The sequence below is a fragment of the Colobus angolensis genome, unplaced genomic scaffold, assembly GCF_000951035.1.
Source record: "Colobus angolensis palliatus isolate OR3802 unplaced genomic scaffold, Cang.pa_1.0 Scaffold17, whole genome shotgun sequence".
Lineage (NCBI taxonomy): Eukaryota > Metazoa > Chordata > Mammalia > Primates > Cercopithecidae > Colobus > Colobus angolensis.
Genome location: NW_012114821.1, coordinates 17,367,199 through 17,388,747, shown reverse-complemented (window position 1 = coordinate 17,388,747; position 21,549 = coordinate 17,367,199). Strand labels below are relative to the sequence as shown.

The following is a 21,549-nucleotide window of genomic DNA, read 5'->3' as shown; positions in this document are numbered from 1 at the left end:
TTATTGATGTCATTTATTACACACACAGCATTGTATTTCCAAAGAATAGATACGGGCGAGAAAACAAAATCAGTAACTCTTCCTTGACTAATCAGATTGTTTTCCGTTATCTGATATGTTTTGTCTTTACATTAATTAATGATTTTATGTAGTCATAGGTGTAGGGAATAGTTTGTAGTCAGTTTTTTTTTTTAATCCTAAAGCGAAAACATTTTTATTATAATATATCCTAAACATTTGATGTATCCTAAACATTTTTTCATTTTATTAAAGCATCTTACAAATGATCATTTTTAAAGAATGTATAATGGTTCACCAAGTGGACAAGTCATATTCTAAATCTGTTCTCTGATGTTAAAAATTGAAGTAGCTAGTAGTTTGCCGTTACACTTCTAAGGGTGCCATGAGTATTTTCGTGCATATAACTTTTTCTTCCTGGAAAATCTTTTGGACAGATTCTCAGCAGAAGGATTATTGAGTCAAAGGGCACAGTTTTATGACTCTTGACCCACATTGCCAAATTACTTTCAAATGAGGTTGTTTATGCTTACTCCATCAACATGTCAACATGCCAGTTTCACCACAGCCTCATCAACACTGGGTATTATTAGCTTAAAAAAAATTATCATTCAATGGGTGCAAAATGGTCTCTTGTTAGATTTATATGTTTTTTTATCCTTAGTGAGGCCAGTTTTCTTTTTTCCATCTGTGTGTTTACCAACTCTCTTTGGGAATGCTGACATTGGCTGCTCCCCCAGCCAAGTTCGTTACTTTCCATGCGGACGCCTTCAAGTTGAGCCAGTTGCAACGCAGCCTTGACTTAAAATGAGTGAGCTTCAACATTGAGCCTTTGTATGAAATTCAGCTTAGCACACTGGCTTCTGAGTTTGAAGACTGGGATTACAACACCCTACGCTTCACGTCGTGGGGTCCTGCATGAAATCACTGAACTAGCCTTGTGGTCTTTATGACTTCAGACTTAACAGTTGTCCCCCTGGATTTGTCTGATGAGCTAGGCAGGGTTTTTCTTCAGAAAGCTTTGAGATACAGCTCCTTCAACTATTTTTGGGTTTCCTAGCTTGAAAAACGAAGAGAAGAAAAGTCCCTGTGTGTTCATGTTGTGTCTTTATTTGTGAGGCTGTTGTGTTTCTGGGTGTTTTTTCTGGTTTTCTCTTGCTGCTTCACTCACCACATCCTGTGGAGTTTGAGGCTTCTCTAGCCCTGTTTATCGCTGCCTGTCTGACATTGAGTGCCTGGAGCCCTCCCTAGCTCTCCAGCTGGAACCTTCCTCTGTAGGAAGGCTGAGGCTAGCAGGGAGAAGCCAGGATGCATTTTAAAGAGCCTTGTTGTTTCTAAGGAAGAGTGGAACTTACATCTTTGGGTTTGCAGAAATGCCCACGTTCAACTCAGGGGGAATAAAAGGATGGGAGTTAGAATTTCAACTTACAGTTGCAGAATCTCAGAGTTAAAAGAAACCTCAGAGGTCATCTCTTCCAACCCTTCTCCAAAGCAGCTTTAATTGCCTGTGTGGGAGATTCAGGGCCAGCAGCTGCAGCTTCCCTTTCCCTGCCTCTGACTTGCCAGGTGAGTTTAGAGGAGTTCCTTGCTTTCTTGAATGTTTATTATTATTACTAATAAACAAGAGGATGACTATTTGAAGTTCTTCTGCTATCTTAAAGCCCTCAAACTCCACTGGGTACTGAAATTTTATATGCAAGCTTTATACCTGTAACTGGTTAAAGGAGAGCCGCTTTGATAAAAATAGGGTTGTAGTCCTCCTGCTGAACCTCCCGTCTCCATCTGGCCCCCAGAAGTCACTCAGGAGGCTCTTTTCAACCCCTAGAGATGTGTGGAGTACAGTTGGAAAGGGCAGCACCGTGACCTATGATTATAACAACACCAGCACCTACTTATTGAATACTAACCAGGCATCAGGGGCTTGGCACAAGTCATGTTCAGTTCCTGCAGACACTTTGGGGGCTCTGAATCCTTATCCCTGTATCACAGATCAGGTCTGAGCCTCAGAGAGGTGCTTGTTGCTCTGCCACACAGAGGTCACACAGGAAGGAAGTGGTGGAGACTCAGTTCCAGCCCAGGTAGCTCAGCAGCAAAGCCTGTCTGCTTCAGCTCTGAGCTTTACTGCCTCTTTGTGACTTGTGACCTTCAGCCTGACACAGCATCCCAGCCTGCCCTGGAGTTTGGTTTTTTGAGTTGTCATCCCACCTGCTATCTCTGACAGCCCCAGTATTTAGTGTTTTAGGGGATCCCAGATCCATGATATGTAGTAATAGGCTAAAAGCATCAGTGTTCTCTAGAATACGTCGTACCACTTAGCAAATAGCCTCTGTGACGCCACTGGTTTTATAATTTTCACAACCAAACTGTACTATCCCTTTCTTATTGTCCTCATCACTTACTCTTGTTTGCACAAAGCCCAGCCTCTAATTTATTCCCCTTGTCCTTAATTCTCTCATCTATTTCTCCAGGGATCACCCTCAGAAATAAGGATGCCCTGTAGGTCTGGTGGGCATCTGAATGAGGATGGCCCTCAGGTTCTGTACATTTTCTGGGGGGAAACTGAAGCTGGAGTCTGGGCTTCTCAAGTGTGGATTCTGCCCTTGAAGCTGTTTTCTCAGAAAGGAGGCTCCAGGTACTTCCTAAGCCCCCATCTACTGCAGGAGATACCTGAAGAAACTATGGACAGTCCAAAGGTTGGATTATTTAAGAACTCTTGACTGGGCACGGTGGTTCACTCCTGTAATCCCAGCACTTTAGGAGGCTGAGGTGGGCAGATCACTTAAGGTCAGGAGTTTGAGACCCACCTGGCCAACATGGTGAAACCCCATCTCTATTAAAAATACAAACAAGTTAACCTGGCATGGTGGCACAGTCCTGTAACCCCAGCTACTCGGTAGACTGAGGCAGGAGAATTTCTTGGACCCAGTAGGCGGAGGTTGCAGTGAGCCAAGATCATGTCACCGCATGTCAGCCTTGGCAACAAAGCCAGACTCTGTCTCAAAAAAAAGACATCTTGTATCAGTTCTGATACTTGCAGTATTAGCTGTCACCCAACACCTTAGTTCCATAAGCTTGAAGGCTTCTTATCACTATAGGATTAAGTCTGTAAACCGCAGTTGTAAGTTCGGTGCCTTCTGTCAACTGTTCATCTCCCCTGGTTGCAGGCATGTTCTCATCCACATCCGTAGTGATGGGTATTAGGTGACAGCATGCTTCCCCATGCATTGCTGGGCTATCCTAGTGACAGTGTTATATTTACCACAGCATCTGATGAGCAGAGCAGAGTCAGGGCTTATGTGCTAATGTCTTATTGCTCTTCTCTTCTCTTGTATGCCTACTGTACAATGTCCCTTCTTTCAAGCTGCTGATCACAAGTTACCTCTTATAGGAAGTTCTCCATGAGTAGCTTATTTCTCTCTCTCTTTTTTTAAGAGACAGGGTCTTGCTCTGTCACCCAGGCTGGAATGCAGTGGTGCAATCATAGTTTACTGCAGCCTCAAATTCCTGGGCTCAAGCAATCGTTCTGCCTCAGTCTCCCTGAGTAGCTGGGATTATAGGTGTGTACTACCATACCTGGCTAATTAAAAAAAGAAATTTTTTTTTTTTTTTCTGTGGAGACAAGATCTCACTATGTTGCCCAGGCTGGTCTCAGATTTCTGGTTTCAAGTGATCCTCCTGCTTTGGCCTCCCAATGCACATTCCTGAGCCACCACATCCAGGCTTAGTTGTCATCTTTTTGTTTATTATTAGTATTATTATTATTTTTAAACGGAGTCTCTCTGTTGCTCAGGCTGGAGTGCAGAGGCGGCACAGTCCTGGCTTACTACAACTTCTGCCTCCTGGGTTCCAGTGATTCTCCTGCCTCAGCCTCTTGAGTAGTTGGGATTACAGGCACGTGCCACCATGCCTGGCTAATTTTTTGTGGTTTTAGTAGAGATGGGGTTTCACCATGTTGTCCAGGCTGGTCTAGAACTCGTGAAAATAGGTGATCTACCCTCCTTAGCCTCCCAAAGTGCTGGGATTACAGGTGTGAGTCACCGCACCCAGACCATTATTATTATTATTATTTTAGAGACAAGGTTTTGCTTTGTTGCCCAGGCTGGAGTGCAGTGGCACAAACATAACTCAGTGTATTCTTGAACTCCTAGACTCAAGCTGCCTTGCTATTTTTTTATGTGTGTGTTTGTGTCTGTGTCTGTGTGTGTGTGTGTGTGTGTGTGTGTGTAGGTCTCACTATGTTGCCCAGGGTGATCTCAAACTCCTGGCCCCAAGTGACCCTCCCGCCTTGGCAGTTGCCATTTTTAGCATTATTGTTATTTGGACATTGTGATTAATACTTTACACAAATGACACAGTTTAACCTGTACCAAATAATCATCTTTCATTTATTGTCTAACCACAAATTCAACCAAATGTGTAAGTTCATCTATCTATTTGTCCATCTAGTCATCATCTAATCACCCAACGGAAGTTTTACCAAACTCCTTTTTTATATTAGGTGCTGAGTGAATAAAGTTGAAGAAAATGGGTCTCTAACTCAATGAGCTGGGATTCATCCACGCATTCAAACAATCACGAGTGTTTGCACACTGCTCACTATCCTTGCTCATTGATCCCAGCCTTGAGCCCAGGCTTTGCATCCTTGCCATCAAGGTGTTCCCACAAAGTAGCTCCCATTTGCTATGATATGTTTGTCCTCCTGGTCCTGGAACCTTCATCTTGGTGCACAAGGCCTGAACATCTGTCATATAAACCTTCTCGATGCAGGCTGGGTTCTCTAGGAAACAGATGCTAAGATGTAGATTAGCAAGTAGAATGTTTATTATGGGATTCCTTTGGGATCAATAGCTGTGAAACTGAAGGGGAAGAAACCATAGTTGGGCAGAGGGAGAAGTGGAATTGTAACTATGTCTCAACAAAGGCCAATGCCAGGGGAGCCTGGGAGATAGACCGATCCTTCAGAATTGTCCTGAATTGAGGTGAGGGTTGATCAGTCATTTCATGTGTCCCCCACCCCAACCCAAAGGATGCCTAATCTTGAACAGGGTGATTGTATTCAGCCAAGGCAGTTCCCAGAGAGGGCCGAGAGCTGATGGTCATCTGCCAGCACTTTAGTAACTGCTTTAGAAGAAGCCTGGATGGAGAAACATCTGCTTTGTTTTTTTGTTGTGGTGGTGGTGGTTTTTAGTGAAAGGGTCTTGCTCTGTCACCCAGGTTGGAGTGCATCCTCATGATCATAGCCTACTACAGCCTCGACCTCCTGGGCTCAAGCCATCCTTCCACCTCATCCTCCCAAGTAGTTAGACCTGCAGGTCCATACCACAGCATCCGGCTAATTTTTAAAATATTTTTGTAGAGATGGGGTCTCACTGTGCTCCCTAGGCTGGTCTTGAACTCCTGGCATCAAGTGATCCTCCTGCCTCAGCCTCCTGAAGTGCTGGGATTATAGGTGTGAACCACTGTGCCTGGCCAAATATCTGCTTCGTTTGTCATTTTATCCCCAGTATCTAGCACGTAAAAGCACCCAGTATTTTGGGGAATGTAATTACCTAAGCTTTACGGAAGCACTGTGAGTAATTCATTTGGCAAATATTTATCATGTATTATGCTCCTATGACATGCCAGGCACGATTGCTACCCTTATGGAGGTTATAGTCTAGGGGTTTGGGCTGAGCGGTGGCTCAACATTGACTTCCTGGAAGAGACAACCTTCATACTGGGGGCGTGACTTCCTGGACGATGGGCTCTGGGCCAGCGTTGGGCTCAGTGTTTCCTGGGTTCCCTAGAAGGTGGCTTATTGATCTGGAGAGTTGAACGGATATGGGATGTTTTCTCAGGGAGGGGGACTCTCTGTTGCAGCCCACCTCTGGGTGCACCTGTCCACTGTGGGAAATTCCCTGCTTCACTTACCTTCATTGATGTTTGAACTCCCAGGAGCCTGGAACTTCCCCAGGTGCCCCATTGGCTTGGTGACTTTACATCATTACATCATTTGAGTAATTGAAGAATGGAGGAACCATTCTTTTGAGCTAAGTGGAAAAAATATATTTTCTCCTCTGTGAGTCACCAAAAACTACAGCTTCTTTTTTTTTTTTTTTTATTTTGTTTGAGACGGAGTCTCGCTCTGTCACCCAGGGTATAGTGCAGTGGTGCAATCTCGGTTCATTACAATTTTCACCCCCTGGGTTCAACTGATTCCTTGCCTCAGCCTCCTGAGTAGGTGGGATTACAGGCATCTACCACAACACCTAGCTAATTTTTGTATTTTTAGTAGAGACGGGGTTTCACCATGTTGGCCAGGCTGGTCTCGAACTTCAGACCTCAAGAGATCCACTGCCTTGTCCTCTTAAAGTGCTGGGATTACAGACGTGAGCTACCACGCCCAGGCTTAGAGCCCAGCTTATACGCAGTTACCACAACACCTAGCTAATTTTTGTATTTTTAGTAGAGACGGGGTTTCACCATGTTGGCCAGGCTGGTCTCGAACTTCAGACCTCAAGAGATCCACTGCCTTGTCCTCTTAAAGTGCTGGGATTACAGACGTGAGCTACCACGCCCAGGCTTAGAGCCCAGCTTATACGCAGTTACTTAGCTTCTGTGTGTGTGTGTACGAACTGTTATGTTTCAGGAAGTTCTGAGCAGGGAGGATGAGATGGAATCAGTGAATTTTACATCTCAAAGAGAACTAGAGATTGCTTGGTCCAACCTCCTTCCTTAGCAAGAGGTCCCTGGTGGGGAAGGGACTGGCCAAAGCTACCCAAAGAACTTGGAGAGAGGTGCAGGCCATGTGACCATGTGCGAAGCATTTGCCAGTAGAGTTTGGCATTTTTTCCTGGCCCATTCACCCCCTGACAGGGCACCAGGAAGGTGCTGCACAGCCTGGCAGGTGGTGGGTGGTGTTTATCTGCACAAGTCACCCAAGTGATCAGAACGCTTTTACGGAAAACAATGGCTTTGATGTTCTGGGTGACAAGACCAAAGCATGCTGGCGGGAAGGAGGTTTTTGGGGTTAGAGAAATGAAAACTATTTACATTTAGGGCTGACTTAATAACTTAACACCTCTGAAGTGGGAGGATGTTTTTGAGGGAAAGTTGAATGTAAGTAGTACAAAAAGGAAAGTTTGAGGTAGAAGACTAGGAGGGGAAATACTCCTAATAGCTCAGGGAAAACCTCCCGGTAAGGTTGAACTTCCAGATGCCTCCTTCCTCCCCACACCCATGCTGCGTCCTCTGTTTCTATGGTGAGATTTGCATGGCACTTTACAGTTTCCAAAGCATTTCCTCACATATTATCTTCTTCAGTCCGCACACAACGTGGTGCCACCAAGGCTGTCTGACCACACCTGCGGCTTTTGGAGGGAGCTTGGTTTGGAACCCAGGGTTCTCTGAGTCAAAATCCTTTTTTCCTGGGACAGTGGTGGTCCTCACACTCCCTTCAAGGTGGATGTATAAACTTTAGGAGCCCAGTCTCTGGCGCTAGACTTCCTTCCCTCACCTACCAGACTTCTCCCTCTGCAGAGGTCTTGGGTGCCTTTTGTGACCATTCTGTGACCTGGTTTCTTGAGATGTAAGATGGGGATAATATGAGCACCTACCCACCTTCTTGGGTTGTTGTAGGGATGAAAACATCTTGACAGTTTCTGGCACCTATTGGAGTTGGGTAACGATGTTAGGATTACTTGAGGCTGGCTTTCCGACCTTGTTTTAACAGCAGCTCTAGTGTTTCAGAAACATAAGGACTGGACTTTTGGTGATCAAATCTAAACACTCTCCAGTAAAATCAGTGATGCTGCTGAGTCTGAGTCTTTAATCATTCTAGTCTCTTCACCCTCTGAAAACAGGAGGATGTGTAGCGTAGCGAGCAACTGCTGTGTGCCAGGGACTCAGCATTAAGTAGCGTGGGATTACTCACGGCTTCACACACATGGCAGCCTCACAGGTAACTTTGACATAGGTAACTTCGTCAATTTCTTTTTTTTCCTTTTGTATTAAAAAAAACAAAATGGCTGGGTGCAGTGGCTCATGCCTGGGATCTCAGCACTTTGGGAGGCAGGAGAGGAAGGATGGCTTGAGCTCAAGAGTTCCAGACCAGCCTGGGCAACACAGTGAGACTCTGCCTCTACAAAAATAAATAAATAAATAATAATAAATAAATAAAATAAATGAATCAATTAAAGTAATTAAGAAAAACAACACAAAACTTTTTGAATAAGTAAAGCATTTACAAGACACAAAATCCAAAAGGTATACAAAGTTTTCCAATGAAGACTGCCAACCCTCATGTCCCCAGACCGCTGTTTCTCCTCCCTGGGACGCAGTTGTTGCAGGTTTCTTGGTCCTTCTTCCTGAAAGAGTCTGTGCATTATTGAAAAGAAGATGTGTGTCCATGAGTCCATCTACAGACAAGTGTTGAGCGCCTGTTGTGCACAGCGCTGGGGGCAGTGTGGTGGGAGTACACAGGGCAGGGAGACACGGGTCTGGGCTCCCGTGCAGTTTGCAGCCATATTAAGGGCTCAGCGTTACAGTGTGTGGGGCCTCGGCTTCAGAGGAACGGCTGATCTTGAGGCTGGCTGCTGCTTGACTTGGGGTACCTGCCCTCCTCTGGCCTCATGTTGAGGCAGCCTGGGGTCAAATCCCAGTTCACCTATGCGCCAGGCTGCTGGATGGCTAGGGATGTGGCCTAGTTGTTTCCTGATGGCCCTGTCAGCCTGGCCCTGGGCTGTAGGAACAGTAGCAGCCATCCATTTTTCTTTCTTCTTGGACAGAGGTGGTGGTTCCAATGAAATTTCAGCCTTGCCCTTTGTAGTTTTCTACATAATAAATCCTAACATTTGTAATTCAGGTGACACAGGTTTTTTTGAGGAAGGCTTTGATTTCTTGCTTGCATGGACAGTTAATACTCCAGGCCCTTCAGGGTGGTTCTCGCCCTCTTGTTCTGTAGCTTGTGGTCCTTCTTTATTTTAATATAATTTCAAACTTGCAGAAAAAAATTATGAAGATATGAAGAACTGCTGCACACCCAGATCATCAGTTGTTAACTCACACTCCACCCCCCCACCAAATACACTATTTTTTCCTGACCCATTTGAGTAAGTTGTAGACATGCCCTTTCATCCCTAAATATTCAGTGTGTGTTTCCTAAGGATAACGACATTCTTTTACATAACGACTGTGTAATCATCAAACTCAGGAAATTTAGCAGTGCTGCAATTGTATTATTTAATCCTCAGGCCACACACAATTTGATCAGTAGTCCCAGTAACGTCCTTTTTGACTATTTTTTTTCCCAATTATGGGTCATTATGGCATTTAGTGGCAGTGTCTCATGTTCCCCAGTCATACTTGACTTTGATTTTTTTGTTTTGTTTTGTTTGATACAGAGTCTCACTCTGTGGCCCAGGCTGGAGTACAGTGGCTTGATCCCAGGTCACTACAACCTCCACCTCCCGGGTTCAAGTGATTCTCCTGCCTCAGGCTCCCGAGTACCTGATATTACAGGTGTGCACCACAAAGCCTGGCTAAGTTTTGTAATTTTAGTAGAGACGGGGTTTCACCATGTTGGCCAGGTTGGTCTCAAACTCCTAACCTCAAGTGATCCACCCGCTTTGGCCTTTCAACGTGCTGGGATTACAGGCATGACTCACCGCACCCAGCCGACTTTGACATTTTTAAAGAGTCCAGGTAAATTGTTTTGTAGAAATGGTCCTCAATTTGGGTTGAGACTGCTATTTTTGAAAGCTCATACCACACCACTCGCTTTAATTCTGTAATCCTCAGTGGTCCCCTGTGGCTGGTGGTCACATCCACATTTCTGTAGATAAGAAAACCGAGGCATCGGGAAGTAAAATGGTTTGTCTGTGGTCACATTCTCAGCAAGTGGCAGAGCTAGGATTCAAATCCAGACTATCTGTTCTGAAACCTAATTTGCTTACCAGGCAACAGGAATAAGGATAGCAATTAGAATCTGAGAATAACAAAGTGTTTATCAAACGCCAACTCTGAGCCAGAGATTGTATTAAGCATTCTGCAGACGCTGCAATACAATACCCCCATCCACCCTACCCCAGTCCGAGAGTAGCTGCTTTATGTTGTTACTGTTGTTTTTTGAGACAGAGTTTTGCTCTGCCGCCCAGGCTGGGGTGCTGTGGCACAATCCAGCTCACTGCAACCTCTGCCTCCCAGGTTCAAGCAGTTCTCCTGCCTCAGCCCCCCAAGTAGCTGGGATTACAGGCATGCGCCACCATTCCCAGCTAATTTTTGTGTTTTTAGTAGAGACGGGGGTCTCGCCATGTTGGCCAGGCTGGTTTCTTTTCTTTTCTTTTTCTTCCTTCCTTCCTTCTTTCTTTTTCTTTTCTTTTCCTTTCTTTCTTTCTTTTTCTTTCTTTCTCTCTTTTTTCTTTCCTTCTTTCTTTCTTTCCTTCTTTTCTTTCTTTTCTCTTTCTTTCTCTTTTTCTTTCTCTCTTTCTTTTCTTTCTTTTTTTCCTTTCTTTTCTTTTCCTTTCTTTTTGACAGATTGTCACTCTGTCACCCAGGCAAGAGTGCAGTGGTACAATCTCGGCTCACTGTAACCTCTGCCACCCAGCTTCCAGTGATTCTCCTGTCTCAGCCTCCCGAGTAGCTGGGATTAGAGGTGGCTGCCACCACCCCTGGCTAATTTTTGTAGTTTTAGCAGAGACAGGGTTTCACCATCTTGGCCTGGCTGGTTTTGAACTCCTGACCTCATGATCCTCCCCTCTCAGCCTCCCAAAGTGTTGGGATTACAGGCATGAGCCACTGCACCCAACCTTCCAGGCTGGTTTCGATCTTCTCTCCTCAAACAATCCTCCTGCCTAAGTCTCCCAAAGTACTGGGATTACAGGTGTGAGCCACCGTGCCTGATTGAGTAGCTGCTTTTTTTTTTTTTTTTAAATCCTTGATTTACAGATGAAGACCAGAGAGGCTTGACTGACTTCCCATGTTGACACAGTTCCTAACTGGCGGGGACCAGCTCAGACCTGGGCAGACTATGCACTTCCCACCCTGCCCTGCACCCTATGCTCAGCCTGCTGGATTTGATAGAATCTAGCAAGCATTGGGGCCAGGTTCTGCTGACTCCCTGTGAGAAGCAGTATCTGTTTCTGTGTCCTTTTATGGGGCCTTCTCCAGAGGGAAAGAACATATCCCACAGCTGGAGCTTGCACTCAGGAGCTTCCCAGGGAAAACAGTTCCGCTGTCTGCCATCTATAGCTCCTGAAGGTACCTTAGTCTACCTCCGTGGTCTATTTTCAGTGGGCGATGGTGTTTTGATGATTTTTACATCATGAACCCAAGTGCTGTTGCTCATTTTGAAGCTTGTTCACTGTCTCCTGCCAAGTGGCCAAGGGCTCCTACCCTAGCCCTTGGTGGCTAGTCCTCGCTGCCATCTGCCCACCCAGTTGGCCCCACTGCCTGAGCCACGTTCTGGTGGCATCCAAGGCCAGCAGCTGTGCAGGATGAGCCACCTTGCTGGTAGCAGAGCTGGTGATTAGTCAGTGTTGTGTGTTATACCCTGGGTCTCTCCGTCCTTCCAACAGAGACCTGCCTTACATGTGGGACTGCCTGTCCTTGTTCAGGTTACCTAGCCCCTGTGCAATTCACCTTCCGGTTGGAGAAGGAAGAAAATATGGCCCTGCCTCTTGGCCTGTGGAGAGGAATGGATGATCTGAAACTGTGGCATGCTTGATATTCTGCTGGCAGAGGAGAACAGATGTTAACACAGAGCACACCTCTGCCCCGAACCTCCTGGGAGCCTTGGAGATCCTGAGTCTGCCTGGCCTTGGCACTCAGGCTCCACAGACATCAGAGCACAGCATTGGGCCCAGCATGACTTTCTGCGGTCCCAGGCAACATCAGGGAAGTGTTGTCAGTGTCCTTAGAAAGCCCATGGCTTGCTTGGCCACATCAGGTGCAGGTACCTCAGTCAATGACACAGCAGGTGGATATCCCATCCTTGAGAACTGTGTCAGGTGGGAGGATAGCCAGAGGGTCTGGGGGCAGCCACCTGTCCCTTCAGTCCCAGGCTCCAGCACCTCCCATCAGACCTTCCTCTTCACTCCCTGCTTCTCCCACCAATTATTGGCATTGGCATATTTCTGAGCAAGTTCTCTCCTAGTGGCCTGTCACTCTGTGGGTGGGAAGTGACCCCCTGCTAAGCAGGTTCAGCGTTTTCAGGTGGGGCTATGACCTTCTGCTTTGCACTGGGCTGCAAACACCCTGGTCTGCCCAGGATTCTTGGCAGCTCCTGGGAGAAGCTTAGAAATTTTAATTTCTTTCATTTCCATGGAACATTGTTTTGTGTGTGAGGCTAAAAACATTAATTAAAAACGTTAATCAGTTTGGCTGCCTTGGAAAAAGGGTCTTTTTTCTGCAGGAGCCAACATGCTGGGTTATTGCAATCCCCTCTTCCCAGCCCCTGGGAGGGAGGAGAGGACATCAGCTTGCAAACCAACACTTCAGCCCTGTATTTGTGGATTTGTCTCTTGGTGTCAGGCAGCCTCCTTAGCTCCTCTGAACTTTAGTTTCCACATCTGTAAAATGGGAAGAAAGGTTATGTCTGTCTCCTGACTTCTTGGGGATTGTGTGTGTGTGTGTGTGTGTGTGTGTGTGTGTGTGTGTGCAGTGAGGTCCCAGGAGAATAGTCCTTAGTGAAATGTCCTCTATAGCATTTGCCAGTAAAGACACTGTTGTTGTAATTAGCTGGATTTCCTTGGTAGTTTACAGAGTGCCTCTTTTACACACTGTCTCATTTAATCCTGTGAGTGCACCTGGCAGACGGCTAATGTTTGAATCCACTCTTTTTCACAGATGAGTACACTGGGAAGGGAGGGTGGCAGCCAGGCCTGGAGCTAAGAACCTTTGACTGAAGCCCCAGGCTTTAGCCCAATCTCACTGCCTTCATTTGTTCCCTTGGCCCCATGTGCTGAGCCCCTATACTACGTCACCGTGGTGAGATAGAGAGAGGGGAGGCCTTTCCATTTCCTCTTGAGAGGAGAGGAAGAAGTTAAGTCTCTAGCATTTGCCTAAGTGGTACTAATAAAAGCTGACATGTCTATGGGCTTATAATATCCAGAGACAAGTGCTAAACTCTGCAAAGATTCTCACTTAACACCAGGAACAAGCCTCTAAGATGAGAAACTGAGGCTCAGAGAGCTCAAGTTTGAGTACTTGTTCAGGGTCCTAAAAAGTCTCTTTAGGTAGTAGAGCTGGGACGCCAGCCCAGGAAGCCTGAGAAGAGCCCACCATCACCCAGGAGGCTGTGCCTCTGCTCTTTTTGGGTAATGAAGCAAATGCATTTTGACAATAAGGCTAAAAGTGCTTTCCCAGTCACAATGCCTGAGGCGTGTGGGAGGCTGCTCACTGCGGAGCCCAGAGGCGCTGAGGACAGCATCTTTCTGCGTGCCTAGCTAGTCAAGGGGACTTTTCAGGGTAAGGGGGAATTCACTCTCTGCTGCTGGGAACTGGACTCTGAGTGCAGGATGCGTTAAGCCAGCACTGAATGGGAGGAGGCGAGGACTCTGAGGCTTGCAGAACCATTGCAGGCCTGTCCGTGATACCAACACATCTAAGGAAGGAATATGACAGACAACCAGAGGGCCTCAGAGAAGACACTTATGGCCAAGTTGTTCTCAGGGAGAGATGAGGAAATGCAAGTGGGGAATACAAGCCCCCCACCCTCTGTTCTTCCCTGTGGGGCAAGGATGTTTCACCAGCTATTCCAGAGTTGAGAGCAAATTCCCCTTCAGAACTTTGCAGGGTTCTTTATTCTGAGTTTGCGCTGACTAAGCTCCATCTCATTCACAATTTGGCTGCCAAAGAATAGGGGGTTGGGGGCCTGCAAAGGGAAAAGGGCACCCTATTGTAAATGTACGAATGGGGTGTTCTGTGGGGGCCACCCCGGAGCATCACAGTTCTTGGAAGGACAGGAGAAGGTCAGTGCCTGAACCCCCAGGCTAAGTACGAGGCGCTGCTTCAGGGTAGCGTAGAAGGGTGGCTCCTGGACCTCATTCTCCACACTGTCCCACCCCTTTTGACCACCTCATCTAGCCATCCTGATGATCAGTTAAGAATCTCTGGTGGGGCCACATTTTTTTGTTTCCTGAATAATGCATGAGGTCCACGGAACACATGTTACCAGATGACAGTGTTGGGCTCAGATAAAACTTACGACAATGTTAATCTGATGCAGCCTCCATGGCTCGCAGGATCCCCACTGTATGTGAAATGGGCTGGGCACCCAGGGACTGGCCATTCTCAAAATGAAGTTATTGGGTATGTTTCTTATTCATCTCTACCTAGTTTTCTTGGAAGAAGGTGAATGAAAATGCTATAGTAGGGGAGGGAAACATGATTAATGGGTAGGGGCTTATGAGTCAGAAAGATTCAACCATCACTTCTGGCCTGGCTGGCTGTGTGACTTCAGAAATGGGGAATATCAAAACCGATCTCATAGGGTTAAATGGTTTAATGTATATAAAATGCCTAACACAGTGCTTGGCACATAAACATTGCTCATTAAATGTCTTCTCCTTCTTGTGCTCCTCATTCAGCATATAGTAAATATGCAGTCTTTATCTTTGAAATGAATGAAACATCTCATTACCAAATCTATTCAAGATAAACATTGATATTGATATGTATCCTTTTTTTATGTGTTTCTAGAATCCTGTTACACCTGGGATTTAGGCACTTTTAATCTGAAAAAAACATATCCCTTCAGCACTCTGGATGGACTTGAGAACTGTCCTTACCTGAACTAAAGCTGGAGTATTTTGAGATTGGAGAATTAAGGTAAGGGACTTCATCCTCCTGATCCTTGTGAAACCAAAAATAGCTTTTGGAGTTGATGATCTCTTGCAGCACAACCTGGGGTGTGGTTCTTGACCTCTCAGCATGTCTTCCTGTGCCACTCCAATGTGCTTGGGAAGCTGGCTCCCCGTAACCTCACCTTGACCTGGTTCTCAGAGTCTAGTCCACTTATTCATTGTGCCTAGGAAGCTCTCCCTCTATCCTGAGTGGAGGGAGGAGCCCACCATCGCCTAGTGAATGCCCCACTTGTAGCAGAAGCTGCAGGATGCTCCAGCTGTCTTGCGAAAACATGTGGAGACAGCCTTGGGGAAAAGAGGAAAAGGTGGGATGAGGGTTGTGTAGTCAGATTGAAACACCTTCAGGACATCCAGAACATGAGCTCTTCCTCCTTTCCCAGCCAACCTGTGCTTCTTCCTTTCACCTCCTTGAATTCCATGCTCCTTCCACACTTAAGGCTGAGGGTGCAGGGGGTAAAGGGTTATAGGTTAAGACTGGGTGCTTCAGTAGACTTGGGTTTTCTTGGTTTTGCTACTTGCCTCCCTTTGGACAAGTCACTTGGCCTCTCAAAGCCTTGATCTCCTCATTAGTAGAATAGGGATGGTATTAGTGCCTACCTCATGAAGATATTGCATGTGTTGAATGAGATATTGGAGAAAAACAGCTCGTAGCATGCTGCCTTGCACTGAGGAAGAAATGCTCCAAAATGCAAGAGAGTTTTTGCAAATTATTCATCAATTATGCCATTTAGAATTCCTTCCATGTACCAGGTTATTTTGAAGTCCTTCATTTGCTGTCCCCCCAGCCTTTCACCTATCACCAAATCAGCCTGGGAAACAGCTGAGAATCACCTTCCCAGTTGTGCCCAGCCCTCACCCAAAGCAGAGTTGATTACTTCCTCCACTGGACAGCAGCGGGCAAGTGAAGACATGGCTCCATTATACCATGGCTACTGCACTGGGTTGAAATGTCCCTTGCCCCTTCCCCTGCCCATTCCCCCTATTGCTGGTGAAATTGCTTAGAGCAAGGACTGTCTTACACATCCCAAGATCTGGCATAATGCCTGACCCAGGCTGAAAGAACAAGTGAATAAGTAAGTAATTGAAAGGAGAGGGAAAAAGAGACAGAGAAATAACCAAAAGAAGAAAGTTTTTTAAAGGTTCAGAGGAAAGAATGAGGTCAGTTGCGATTTTTTTTAAGTAAGATGTTGGAAAGAATAAATGGCACGATGAAAAGGAAACTGACGTGATTCCTATCATGAATTTGAAAGTTATGCAAGGGTGGAAAGGTGGGTGAGAAGGTGTGGACTGGTGAGAAGACAGAGAAGTCAGAACTGAGAACATAGCAGAGAATTGTACTCCTGTTGTGCTACATATATCATCTTTTGTATCGTGCCTTAAATTTTCAAAAGCGCATTTGCATTTCAAATCTGCTGTGATAGTCAGTATTCCTGTGGCGGGCAGAGGTGAAGAGCATGAGGCCTTGCCCTTCAGTCAGGTGGGGAGATTGGCACACATACGATACTCCATACTCACTAGGTATATATAAGGATGGTGGAGGGGACTTTCTCCATGCAGGGAGACTTCCTGGAGCAGGTGCTGCCTCTTGTGGCTCTTGAAAGATGCTTGTGCATAAAGCATACTGGGAGCCAAGCTGCTGTTTAGCAAGTAAAAATCCTTTCCATTGTTTAGAGCTCAGCACCTTTGTGCATTCATATTATGCATTCATTTTCATTTCATTGTTGAATTTCTCACTTCTACTACTACAGTGTCTACAGCTGACAAGCCTTCCTTGGGAGCCCTACGCAGCTTTTTTTTTTTTTTTTGAGATGGAATCTTGCTCTGTCGCCCAGGCTAGAGTGCAGTGGCGCGATCTCAGCTCACTGCAAGCTCCACCTTCCGGGTTCAAGCCATTCTCTTGCGTTAGCCTCTCGAGTAACTGGGACTTCAGGCGCCCGCCACCACGCCCGGCTAATTTTTTTGTATTTTTATTAGAGACGGGGTTTCACCGTGTTAGGCAGGATGGTCTCGATCTTCTGACCTCGTGATCCACCCACCTCGGCCTTGTAGCTCTTTTTGACCCTCAGGGACAGTCATTGAATTATGTCTTGGGAGCCGATGCTCCTGATGCAGGCTTAGGGAGCAGGAGAGCGTACAGGGGCAGCAGCCTTTCCAGCTGATCCCCATGCCCTATTGCACCTGGAGGGCTGGAATAAGCTAGTCACATATTGGGGAAAAAGGCTGATGGGACCTCAGTCATGCAGAGAATCTGAAAGCCAAAAGCTTAGCAGGTCTGTCTCCGGGTGGGGTGACGGAGACACATTTCCCTAGAATTCAGCTGCTGGGAGCAGAAAGACAGAGCAGGGGCAAGTGCTGGGTTTCTGAGGCCCGTAGTTCTGAGCACAGCCTCAGGCAGTCTGTTCTATGACAGAACCTGAAGAAAGGCCCAGGCATTTGTGTCTGTGCCCGCAGTTCTGCTTGTCCTAAAGGCACTTCTCGCACTGGGAGCCTGCCTGTCTGTACCTGCCTAGAAATCAGCCTGGCTGGGATGCACACCAATTGGAGGGAATCCTCACCTTTCCCACCCATGAGTCAGGACTGCTGCCTGCCATGCAGCAAAGGCACCAGGAACAGAGTCAGACACTTAGGGTCTACCCCAGGCTCCACCTACCACTGCCTATGTGACTCTAGGTGAGTCTTTTACAGCTTGTCAAACTTCTCTCTTTCTTAAAAAAAAAAAAAAAAAAAAAAAAAATCTTGCCAGGCACAGTGGCTCACGCCTGTAATTCCAGCATTTTGGGAGGCTGAGGTGGGCGGATCACTTGGGTCCAGGAGTTTGAGACCAGGCTGGCCAGCATTAAAAATACAAAAATTAGCTGAGCATGGTGGCACACACCTGTAATCCCAGCTACTTGGGAGGCTCAGGCACAAGAGTCACTTGAAACCAGGAGGCAGAGGTTGCAGTTAGCCAAGATCGCGCCGCTACACTCCAGCCTGGGCGACAGAGCAAGACTGTCTCAAAACACACATAAAATTAAAAAAAAAAAATTTTTTTTAAAGACAGGGACTTAGCTGTGTGGCCCAGGCTAGCCTCCAATTCCTGGGCTTAAGCGATCCTCCCACCTCAGCCTCCTGAGTAGCTAGTATTACAGGCACACACAACACACCCAGCCAGACTTCAGTTTTCCCAGCCACATCATGGACCAGAAGCCATTTGGTCTGCTTGTGAGGATGACGGAACCTTGCCCGAGGAAATGGGCAATGAATGGGAGCCTGTTTGTTTCTCCTTCCAGCTCCTGACCTGTCCAGCTCCTGACCTGTCTAGCTCCTGACCTGTCTAGCTCCTGACCTGTCCAGCTCCTGACCTGTCCAGCTCCTGACCTGTCTAGCTCCTGACCTGTCTAGCTCCTGACCCTCTCCGTGTCATTCTTGCTCACCGCTGGCCCCACTCCCTGGATATGCAGACAGGATGGGCTTCTTCCCTTTAGACCCTCACTTGCTCTTTTGGACTCCTCTCCTGGCCTTGCCTCCCCCTGGTGTCATCTGCTGGCTCCTTGCCTGATACTGCCACACTGGCCATGCTGGCCCCCTGGCCTTTGTTGACACCGCATCAGCAGGCTCCGGCTTCCCTGTCAAGGGATACAAGCCGGCACCAGTCTTTCGCCACAAGGCATGTGTGTGAAGATTGCTTCCTGTACTTGATGTCCACAGGATTTTAAAGAACTCTCGGCCCACTCGGAACTCTACACTTGAAACAGAAACATCTTCTCAAAACACCTTTGGTATTGGCCCGTTTCTCTATCACTGTTTCTTGTGGTTTCATATTGAGGTTTTTGGTGCATTGCAATTGCCCTGGAGTTTATTTTTAGTAGTAAAGACAGAGTTCAATTAATGTCAAAACATGAGGGTAATTGCAGAGGAAGGATTAGTAAGTCTAGGGGAAAATGTGCCTAATTTTTTTTTCTTCTGATAACATCTTTCACTGATCATACACCGTTCACACCCACAGATACGGAGCTTCCTCTGCGATGCTTGTAATGAGCTAGGCCCAAGCGAGGAGCAGTGGCTGTGGCTGTGCCAAGCCCTGAAAACGAAAGCATTTCTGAGTGTCTTTCAGTCCAGCTCACATAGCAGCCAGCCACACAGGTGACCACCCTCTGCAGCTGTCACTCTGGGTGTTGATTATCATTATGGTTTTGAGGAAAGGCTGAGCTTTGGCATAGTCAATTCTGATCCTCTCCCTGGGGGCATTTCTTCTGTCTCCAGAAGCAGCATTTCACTTTCCTGAACATCAGCTCTCCTCCCCTGGATTGCAGGGTCTGGGTCTTGTTCTCTGTCTGCTTCCAGCTTTTGGCATTTTGACAGCACATAGGACATGCTTGGAGAACATTTTCTTGGGTTGAGTGAATTCAGGACACTGACTTGGGGCTGGAAAGGCAAAGTGAGGAAGAAAGTATTGCCCCTTCAGAAGCTCTCCAGTCTGTCTTGAGAAACAAAGGCAGCCCTGTCATCTCTCCAGGACTTTACAGTTTATAAAGTGATTGCTCATCCTTTCTCCTTTCTTATAATGCACAAATATCAAACGAGAACCTGCAGTGTGCGACTGTGCGGGGTGCCTGTGCCTGGAATAAAGGAGAAAAGCTGCTGTGCTTTCTCCGAAGGAAATCACAGGGAGTGAAGCCAGCTTCGTGATCCCAGAATTTCACAGATGAAGGGACTGGAGGCTTGGAGCAATTGCATTGCTTGAGATTCCCCTGCTCGTGGATGCTGGCTCTCAAATCAGTACATGAGTCTTCTGAATCCCTCAAACCTGCCCTTTGCCACCCTGTTCTCCCGGCACATTCTCTGTACTCTCTCGTGCTGCTCCTCACCCCCTCTCCATACGTCTCTACTTCACCACCATTGTTCTCTGCCCACTCCTAGCCCTTTCTTTCAGCTCTGTTTCTTCTGAAGATGAGGATCTCTACAGTGCCTTTTGTGGGAAGGGATCTGCTGATAGGGGGATGTGTTTGGGAACATGGTCTCTCCAACTTTCCCTGGGAGCAGAGCCTTGGGTCTCACAGAACCCACCTCCCCAGCACCTTGTGTGGTGACTGGAAGGAGGTAGCCATTCCCTTGTGTCCTCTCTGCCCTTGTCCACTTTCCTGCTGTGAGTCAGGTGCTGAGATAGACTATGAGGAGTGAACAGAGTGGATAAAACAAGAGCTTTATCCTTCTTGAAAGTCTTTAAAATATACAGGTGTATTAGTCAGAGTTTTCCAGGGAAACAGGACCAATGGAAGATGAAGATCGATGCATATCCATGTCTATATCGATATCTACTTTGATATTTATATCTATATCTAGGAGATTTATTTATTATAAGGTATTGGCTCATGCAGTTATGGAGCCTGAGGGGTTCTGTGATTTGCCACCTGCAAGCTGGAGACCTAGGAAAGCAGCTGTTGTATCAGAAAGGGCAGAGGGCTGGAGAGCCTGTGGTGTAGATTCCAGTCTGGGTTCGAAGGCCTGAGAATCAGGAATGCCAAGGGTGGGAGAAGATCCATGTCCCAGCACAAGCAATCAGGCAGAGATGAAATTCAACCTTCGTGTGCCTTTCTGTTCTATTCAGGTCCTCAGTGGGCTGAGTGAGGCCCACCCCCCATTGGAGAGGACCATCTGCTTTACTCAGTCTCCTGGTTGAAATGATAACCTCATCTGGACATACTCAGAAATGCTGTTTAACCAGCTCTCTGGAAATCCTGTGGACCAGTGAAGTTGACACACAAAATTAACTATCACACTGCAGAGACACAGTCTGTTTACCTGTATTTACTGGGTACCCTCAGCTCACCAGGCTGGTTTGACTGCCTTGGCCCCAAGGCTGCCCTTTGAGTGTTGATCCCCAGCTGACCCCTTTGATCCTTCACGGCCCCATCTTTAAAACAAGGACTCTGAATCAAGTGACTGTAAGAGCCTCTCTTGTCCTGTTCTGATTGTATCCTGGCTTTGAGTGTTTGCCTAAGCTGAACCCAATTGACCGTTGTCATTCTTTGTCTCTTTCTTGCTCAGACATCAGTTAGGTATTTACTGAACACCCTGCATTCACAGCATCCAGCTCCTGAGACTAGAGACAGCTCTTGACTCCTGGTTTTGCTCTTTGCAACCTATGGGACCGCTTTCCTTTTAAGATACACCCCTCACATTATAGGAATGTATCTAATTGTTTGTTCATTTCCTTAATTGTGCATTATATCAGTCCATCAGTCAGTTTTCCTCCTGAAATATGCTAAGTATTGAGAATTATAATAGATACCATTAAGCGCCACTAATAAAGTGCTATCCTTATAGTAGTAGTAGTGTTTGCAGTGATTGTCGTGTTAGTACTAGTCGTAATCAAGATGGCTATTAAGAGACTACTTCTAATCTACCAGTAATCATGGTAAAAATAGTAATAGCTCAAATGCATTATTCATGGTGTTTCAAGCACTTTACATTATATTATCTCATTTACTCTTCACAACCTGTGAGGAAATGGAGATGATTATGTAATATGCTCAAGTTTGCAAATGAAGGAATCTTCCTGCGGAATGTTCTGGGCTTTTGCATAATTTCAAAATTTCTTTTTTTTTCTTTTTTTTTTTAACTTAACGTTAATGTTTAGAAGCTTTTACTAGTGAGAGGACCATTTGCTAAATCTGTATAAGTGCTACACATTTGGGTATCTCCATCC

The 21,549-nt window shown here is 46.4% G+C and overlaps 1 protein-coding gene across 3 annotated transcripts in view; it reads left to right on the top strand.

Moving 5' to 3' along the window:
- Window positions 1–21,549, top strand: part of LOC105509075 — a 280,070-nt gene that overhangs the window by 150,051 nt on the left and 108,470 nt on the right. For 2 of the 3 annotated variants that reach the window (XR_001001381.1, XR_001001382.1), the window contains one exon: window positions 14,695–14,823. The gene's annotated coding sequence lies outside the window, so the exon portion shown is untranslated. Of the gene's footprint in view, window positions 1–9,398; window positions 9,700–14,694; window positions 14,824–21,549 lie in introns of all 3 variants that reach the window. The other variant, XR_001001379.1, reaches the window with a different exon arrangement.